This window comes from Lathamus discolor, chromosome 6 (assembly GCF_037157495.1).
Source record: "Lathamus discolor isolate bLatDis1 chromosome 6, bLatDis1.hap1, whole genome shotgun sequence".
Taxonomy (NCBI): Eukaryota; Metazoa; Chordata; class Aves; order Psittaciformes; family Psittacidae; genus Lathamus; species Lathamus discolor.
In genome coordinates this window covers 61,335,355-61,343,575 of record NC_088889.1, presented here as the reverse complement: position 1 = coordinate 61,343,575, position 8,221 = coordinate 61,335,355, and the positions used below count along the sequence as shown (strand labels likewise).

The window sequence follows — 8,221 nt, the reverse complement described above, 5'->3', positions numbered from 1 at the left end:
CCGTTCTTTTGTGACTTTCTAGTCACCTCTTCTGCACGCCTCTTTCCTGCCACCCCTTGGTTAAAGAGCAGTGAAATTCTTTTGTTGAAAGAATTCCTATTGATTTCAAGAGGGACAAAATTGTTTTTAATTTGTGGTAAACAATTATTCTCTTTTACATAGATAGTAAGCATGAGTAAGGATCTTGTTTTTCAGAGATACTTGGCTCAATATACTTGCTTTGTAGTAAATGGTTGACCTCTTTCTACCTGGCTCTGTGAACTTCAGAATCCTGTGCACAGTCAGCCAATATAATCTCATCATAGTCAGCCAATATAATCTCATCAAAGTATTGGAATTAAGCATTAAAGCAACCACAGATAAAAAATAAATATGCATTTTGTACTTAGCTTTGGATTACACTCTGCAACAACTAAGAACTGATAAAAATGGCACTGTTTACACTGTCAAAATTGTTTCTAAATAGATATCACATTGGGAACCCTTCTTTTTGTAGGCCACTCAGTCAGAGGAATAAATCAGACTGGGAGCATCACAAAATTTAAATTCTGCTAGTCCTTTTATTTCTGAGACAGGACCTTGTAGATTCATATGGATCACTTTGTATGAATTCCACAAAACTCTATATTTTTCACTAAGTATATGATGTTTATCCAAAAGCACAATTACACACATACACATGTATGAGGCACTGTATACTAAATCCTTTGGCAGAAATGCATAGAGAACAGACTTTTTGACTATATTGACTAAAATGATTAATATTTTTTTTCCTCACACGTTCCATTCATAATGGTATTTTTCTTAAAGCCATATATTCCTTTCTTTCCATATTTTTTCTTTCATTTTTCATTTTCTTAAAGTCGTATTTTTCTGAAAGCCACTGTATTCTGAATTATTTATCAAGCAGCTACCTCTTTTGCCTATTAACTCCATCCATGCAATACATTACTACATCTGTAGTCTACTAGTTTTGGGGTTTTTTAACCTAAAAAGAGTTCATTGCAATCATTTATCACTGTTCCTTGTGCTGTATTGGCAATTAATCCAATCATATCAATTCTGTTATTTGCCAGAATGAATATAGTTTTTATTATGAAGGATTTCAAGGGAAAATATCCACCTCTGTGAAATCCAAGTTCACTTTCTATAAATTATCATGCATGGAAGTTTGAATTTTCCTTCTGTGAACCTTCATGAAAGCAAATTGAAGTCACTTTTGCATTTGGGAGAAGCAGTTCTGGAAAAGCTACAAGCATTTGCTGAAGCAGATTAACTTTAAAATGTAAATGACTTTGTGGTGAGTTTCCTAGGGCTTTTGCTCACATCTGTACCTACATAAGTTTAATTCTTCAAAGCAGACTATGACATAGGGTTGTACAAATGCCAATAAAAATTTATGTGCAGTAAGTGCCCTCAGCTGCTCCATACAACCTTACCATAAGCAATTCAAAGCCACGTGCATATCTTCAAATAAAATTTCAACAATTTCAAGATGTCATTCCCACTCTTAGCAGTACAAGACAGTAGACACACATGTGCAGTTTTGTCCTGCTCTCTAGGCTTGAATAAACTGAAAGTGTCTCCTTGACAAAAACACTCCAGAATCCCACAGATACAGCTTCACTGAGCCAAGAAGCCAGTTCAGAGTTCCCAGTCAGCACATGGCTGATTACACATCTGAACTACACCAAAGAGCCTGGGTGGCTCCAAGGAGGAGAACAATATTGTCCCTGTCTTCTAGTGCCAGAAACAGCATCTGTGGTGGTCTTGCTATATCACAGCTCCCTCTCCCACAAGTGCTGCCTTGGGATAAGGTGACCATACCTTTTCCAGTGCCGTTGTATGTTCATGATTCTTTTATTTCAGCAGATCCCTCTGAAGTTGTGATTCCTCCAGTATCTCTTGCAACTACCAACACACTTTGTAATCATGAATATATTAAGTACACTAATACATTAAAATGGATTAAGACAAAGATTCTCAACCTTTTGCATCTGGTGATCTCGCCCACCATAATGAATGAATGACCTGCGATGGTTCTCCTTTCAGCTTTCCGGAAACTTTTTGGCTCAAATCCGAGCCTAACTCAACAGCTCCTCCCAGAGGAAATTTATGGGCACAGCAAATAACAGAAACAGCTCTGTAGGAAACAATTGGGGTTGGGGAAGAAAGATACAGGCACACCTACCCTCAACAGCATACACTGCTGACTCCCTAGCTAGCCAAAGAACTGATCTATGGACAAGCAATCGTTTAGAGGCTAACAGAGAAACAAAAATGCAGAAATTAATCACCATAAGGAAAAATACAGTGGGAGCGATGTCCAGAGAAGTTAAGTGAGCTCTAAAGGAGCCTGCTGTATCACAATGCTGGTTATCTTTAGATTCTTTTTCAGTCATAAGGTTACAGAAAGGTCATTTTAGGAGCAACCAAAGTTACCCAGAAGTGCTGGACAGGTTTGGACAACGTATCTCAAAGAAGGTGAAGTAACATCCTGTTTTGTTGTTTTGGAAGGCTCTTCACATATATTCAACACTGCGTGACTAACCAATAACTGTCACAGACTTATACCTCCTCAGAGATGAGCCTCCAAATCCTTCACACAGCAATTTCAACCCCCTTTGTCACATGCTACGTTCTTGGTGGTGCTTTTACAACAGCATGCTTTTTGGTTTGGAGAAGGTATGGAAGGTATGAAGGGCCTCCAGACGGCTGCTTGACAAAGCCTAGGCATTCCCAGCAACTGGTACAACTTGAGCTCTGACAGTCCAGTGACAAATGGAAATCTCGCATTTGTGTTCTCAAAAAAAAAACTTGATGTAACTTGAGAACAGTCTGTCCACCTGCACATAAATGGGTAAGACCTCACATCTTCCAGCACCAAGACAAACAAATGCTGAAAGGAGCTTACCAGGTAAAAAAAAAAAGTCCTTAACAATGTTGAGGATGAAATAAGAATCTCAGCCTTCAGTAATCCAGTTTGGGGATGAAAACAGTTCATTTCTTGGCACACACTGCTTTGGGACAGAATTTAGAATAAGCTCACACAAACACCTTCTGTGGAATGAGTACAGGGCAGGTGATCATGATCAGCCAGAAGATCTGCATCTCCTCCACACTGAAGTGGTGTCCTTGACTGATGAAGATTGAGTCCCATGCTGGTTTTTTTTCAAGAATGTTGATAGGCAGGAGAGCTCAGATGAGGAAGTGTTATCTGTAGGAGGCTTGAGCAATAGCAGCAGCCCCACAACCAGTAGAGCTCAAGTAAAGGAACAGAGAAAAGAGGCTGCAGTACCTGCAGAAAAAAAAAGAATTAGTGTTACTTGCTCTTGGTTGCCAGTGAGAAGATGCCAAAGGACCTAAAATTTCCATCTGGTGACCTTCCCTACCACAGCAGAATGAATGACCTGCGATGGCTCTCCTTTTAGCTTTCAGGAAATTTTTCAGGCTCAAATCCCAGCCTAAAGCAACAGCTCCTCCCAGAGGAAATCTATGGGCACAGCAAATAATTGTGTTAAGTTTTTCAGGAAACGGAGGAGGGGAGAGGGGGAAGAGGAAGAGGAACATTTAACCTCAACAGCATACATTGCTGACTCCCTATCTAGCCAAACTATACATCCTTTTGACACTCAGCATTCAAAACTTTAAAAAGTATTAAAATAAGAGAGGCTGCTAGGGGATCATCCATTTTGTCCAAGGATGCCTTCAAGTAGGTTCTGGCTATCAAACACATCTCTGTAATAAGGGAATAAACCCTCCCTTAAGTACATAGCCAGAACACTAATAAAGATGTACAACTGACCAGTGAATTTGTACTCTTAGAGAGCTAGCAAAGCTGCACACATTTCTCAGCAAAGCTTGTCTGCTCCGAGTAGCAGCCGCTCCTTTTCCAAAACCTCATCTCAAAAAGCAGCTTCCTTAGGTTTTTTTCCTTCCACAATCATCACCACAAAGGAGGAGGAAAACAAATGGTAATCAGAAAAATAGCATCTTCAAAGATAACTTTGTTCCTCCAGTTGACCATGTAGGGTGTAAGAAAACCACAAAACTTGGACTACATACAGAACTGCTTCACTCACAGAAATCATTACGGTCCTTCAGACCGCGTCTTTAGGACGGAGAATGTCCTGAATGTTGTCATCAGCATCAGTTTCTTTCCTAGGGAACTGAAGGAATCTGATGATACAGCTTTCAGGAAAGCATGATGGGCAAGCTCTTCCCTAAAAACAGTGATGATGGCTCCTCAGCAACTGAATGGTCCAAAGATAATCTAAAGGGTGAATGAGAAGCTGCAGCTTCCCCTCAATAGAAGAAATACGTTAGAAGGAAGTGATAGGATAATTCTTTTTCTCCTAAGGAATCTACCACTAAGGACTCTCTCGCATGCTGGGAACTTGCTGCCAACCACCACAGCTAAAGCAGGAGATGACTGCTACTGTTATCTACAGCAACCACCATCCACTGGTAGCCTCTGTTTTAAGACTAATAGGGCAGGTGGGAGAATCTAACCTCAAAGAAGCTGCCTCTCCTCCTCCAGGAACCTCAGCAAAAAGACTTGCTAGCTAGACAGTAGCAAAAGCTCAGCTTCTCCAGCCAGCATGCTTCCCAGCAGCCCACACAGCCAAACAGAATTAGCCCCTTCCCACTGCTTTTCCTGACTCTCCTTTACAGGCTGAACCCCTTCACAAGCACAAGTACCTGCTGAGCTCAGGGGTTGTTACATTACTGTCTTGTGAAAAACACAAAGCTGGAAAAGGAGAGGAATGCCCAAATGTGCCTTTTCACAGCCATCACCATCATGCAGCACGTTCACAGCAAACCCCATCTCTTACCCTGTTGACCTCTAGGAAACCAGACACTTGGCAGCCCTCATTCTTCTAGTCTTGCATTTTCTGGCTGAACCCTTCCCTCTTGCACTGCTCTCCGCCCTCTGGGCTCTTGGGGGCCAAACCTTGCCACCTGTAGGCTTTTCTGACTTTGTCACAAGTACTACAACACCTGCAAAAGCACACGAATATGTTACCATCTTTATTAGTATACAGAGGTGCTCCAGCTCAGGACTTGAATCCTTGGCATATCCTTCTTCAACAAAGCAATAAAGGAAACATTAGGGACCAGACCTTGAAAGGTAGCCCAATGCTCCAGAAGGAGCTTGAGCTTCTTGATGTACTTTCTGAGACTTGAGCATAAGAATACAAGCTGATTTAATGCAGTGTTGAGCTTTGCCTGTCCATTGAAACAGACAAGTCACTCCTGGCAAAGAGGTTTCCTACAAAAACCTCATCAGCATCTCACAGCTTTGAGCAGTTTGGAACTTCCCCATGTGAAAGAAAGCATCTGTTTCTATTCCTCCTTTTCTCTCTTTGTAGGGCAAGACTGACAGCACTGGAGGGAGGGCTAATGGCATTCATTATCATTCCCAACCCTCCTTTACAGGCTGAACCCCTTCACAAGCACAAGTACCTGCTGAGCCCAGGGGTTGTTACATTACAGTCCTGAGAAAAACCTAAAGCTAGAAAAGGAGAGGAATGCCCCAACTGTGCCTTTTCAGTTCAGTTTCATTACTTTTCTACCTCTGAATAACATATTGGTCACCAGGAAAAAAAAAAACACAAAAAAAAAACAACAAACAAACAAAAAAACCCCACACAAAAAACACAGTTTTCATTATTGGTTCCAGGTTTTGATGGACCAAAGAAAAAGTTCCACATTCACAAATCCTACACTTGTGATCACAAATCCCTCAAGATGGAAACATGTCTGTGGAAGGACACAACTTGATAGGTGGGCAAAACTACATTATTACAGAGATAATAATAGCGAAAGATAGTCCAGAACCTATCAAGGATCCATTCTTACAGGAATTTGCAGGTAGGATGAATGAGAAACACCAAATGACAACTGTTGTTTGTGGGAGTGACAGATGTCTGGTCTTTGGTCCCACAAGGATGCAAAGCCTGCAGCAGAGGTGAGAAGGCAAAGCCATAACTTGGTTTTATTCCAAGACAGCTCACGTAATGGTGTCATAAGTTACACAGCTCCCCCCTGGACACCAAATAACCTCAGAAAAGATTCCCCTTGCTGAGGTACAAACTTTGTGCTACCGCAAAGGCAGAGCAATTTGCACTGCCATTAAACAGGCACACAGACGAACTAGACAGCCTAACTCCGCCTGTTATTAACAGCCACAAGCACAGCTTCCCAAGGCATTCCAACGCCACAACGGTTCCCGTCATTCTCCGCACACGTGCCCAGGAGGATTTCATTGCACAGAGCTCCACAGGCATTTAAAAAACAAAGAGAGAGAGGCGGGGCTGCGGGGCCGCCTCCCTGCCGCTACTCACCTCCGTGCTGCCGTAGCGCCGCACCTCCGCACAGAAAGGGGGAGGCCATAGAGCCGCTGACCACCAAAGCCTGCCCTCAGCCCCGCCCCGAGCCACCGCCCAGCGCCGGCCCGCAAGGCCCCCCTATCCGGCCACCGCCCCATGGCGAGGCCCCCGGCCGCCCGCACCCGCCAGCTCCTCGACCCGAAAGTCTTGCAGGGCCCTGGGGCATGGACGGAACGTCTTCGGCCGCCACAGCGAGCCCTTGCCCCGCCCTGCCCTGGCCCAGACCCGCCCCCGGCACCGCCCCGCCGGGCAGCACCACCCGAAGCTGGCCCAGAGGGGTGGCTGGGAGGGGTTGGGGCCTCCGGAGGTCTCCGCGACGGTGAAGGGCCCAGGGGCCACCTCGCCAGCAGCCCCGGGCTTCGGAGGAGCACCCGGGATAGCCGGCTGCGGGAGACCCGGTAACGGGAAAGGGGGTTGTGCCCAGGCGAAGCTACAGATAGGGAGCGGCTTTCACTCGGTCTGACACCATCCGGCCCAGCCATCGCCGCCGTCTGTGGAGGGTATGGAGTTACCCCTCAGGGAACAACCGAGCTTTCCCTCAGGCTGGCTGCTGCAGCCACAGAGCTGGAAGCAAATCGGCTCAGAAGAGAAACTTCCACCAGACCAGGTTGCTCCAAGCCCTGTCCAGCCTGGCCTTGAACACTGCCAGGGATGGGGCAGCCACAGCTTCTCTGGGCAGCCTGTGCCAGGGCCTCACCATGCTCACAGGGAAGAGCTTCTGCCTAATGTCTAGTGTATCTAATGTCTGTAAGCCCTCCAGATAGTCCTTCCACTAGAACAGTGACAGGCTCTCCTCTTTCCCTCAGCTCTATGACCCTAGTCCAGTAAGCCACTTGAGAGGTTATCAACAGATTGCCTGCTAGTCCATTGCTTAAACACACTCCTGGACCCCAAAACCCACTTGCTTTGTCATCAGTTAAGAACATTTGATCTCCTCCCATCAGAGAGACTCTCCACAAATACTCTTTATTTCCATGTCAGCCAGCTTGTATAAAAGCATTGTGCAATTCCCTGAGCTGAGGTCCCATCGAAGGAGCCATATGGACCATGGTTCAGGGATTGCTGCTTTGTGGACCAATCTGCCTTTGTGGTTTTATAAGAGCTCGCACATTCCTCCAGCTCCTCCACTTCTTCAGAACTACTCTCATCACAATCTCCCCAGATAACCCCATCCCAATCCTTCAGGTCTGTACCCACAATCAACTTCTGAATGTAGCAGTTTATTGCACAATTCTTTGTGCAATAAACATGTTCTCTCTCTTTGCAATTCTTTTAAACAGGCCATCTCCAACTGCTTCTGCAAATCATCCCTTCCTAATCATCCCAAGTAACTGTAGTAGCCCTGTGCCGTCACCAAGCACATGCCCAAGGTGGCGCACACGCTCTCTTTACCATCTCCACCGTACGCACAGCGTTGTTTCATCCTCTCTACTACCGCCCAGGTCGACCCACTTCTTCGTCGCCCAGTGTACAGCAGGGGAGAAGGGGCACATCCATGCCTCCATAACAATTCCTCTGCTGACATCCTGCCGATTACACCAGGCTAAATGTCAGGGAACCAATAGAGGCTAAACAAAATTTATTGTTCAAGCTCAGTTAAAGCTCCACCAACTACAGATTTGGGATGTCACATGGATTCGTCACTACTCTGCTGATTCTTACAGTTTATAGCCAATGATCAAAAATGTGCAATTATTCACCTAATAAAAGCAGGGATCTCAGCCTCAAGGAGTTACCTTGGATGGTGTCCCAACCCAGGAGGGGTGGCCCTGACTGCAGGCCCACTGCTCCAAGGAGTACTAACTCCAAACAGCTCTCTGGTGGAGCTC

General features: G+C 45.1%; 1 long non-coding RNA gene across 1 annotated transcript; it reads right to left on the bottom strand.

Annotated features, from left to right (window-relative positions):
- Positions 1-540: 540 nt before the first annotated feature.
- LOC136016247 (uncharacterized) lies at positions 541-6,573 on the bottom strand. Its single transcript, XR_010613546.1, has 3 exons — positions 6,348-6,573; positions 4,836-5,001; positions 541-3,298 (listed from the first exon to the last, which is right to left on the bottom strand). It is a non-coding gene; the product is annotated as an uncharacterized LOC136016247 (long non-coding RNA).
- Positions 6,574-8,221: the final 1,648 nt, after the last annotated feature.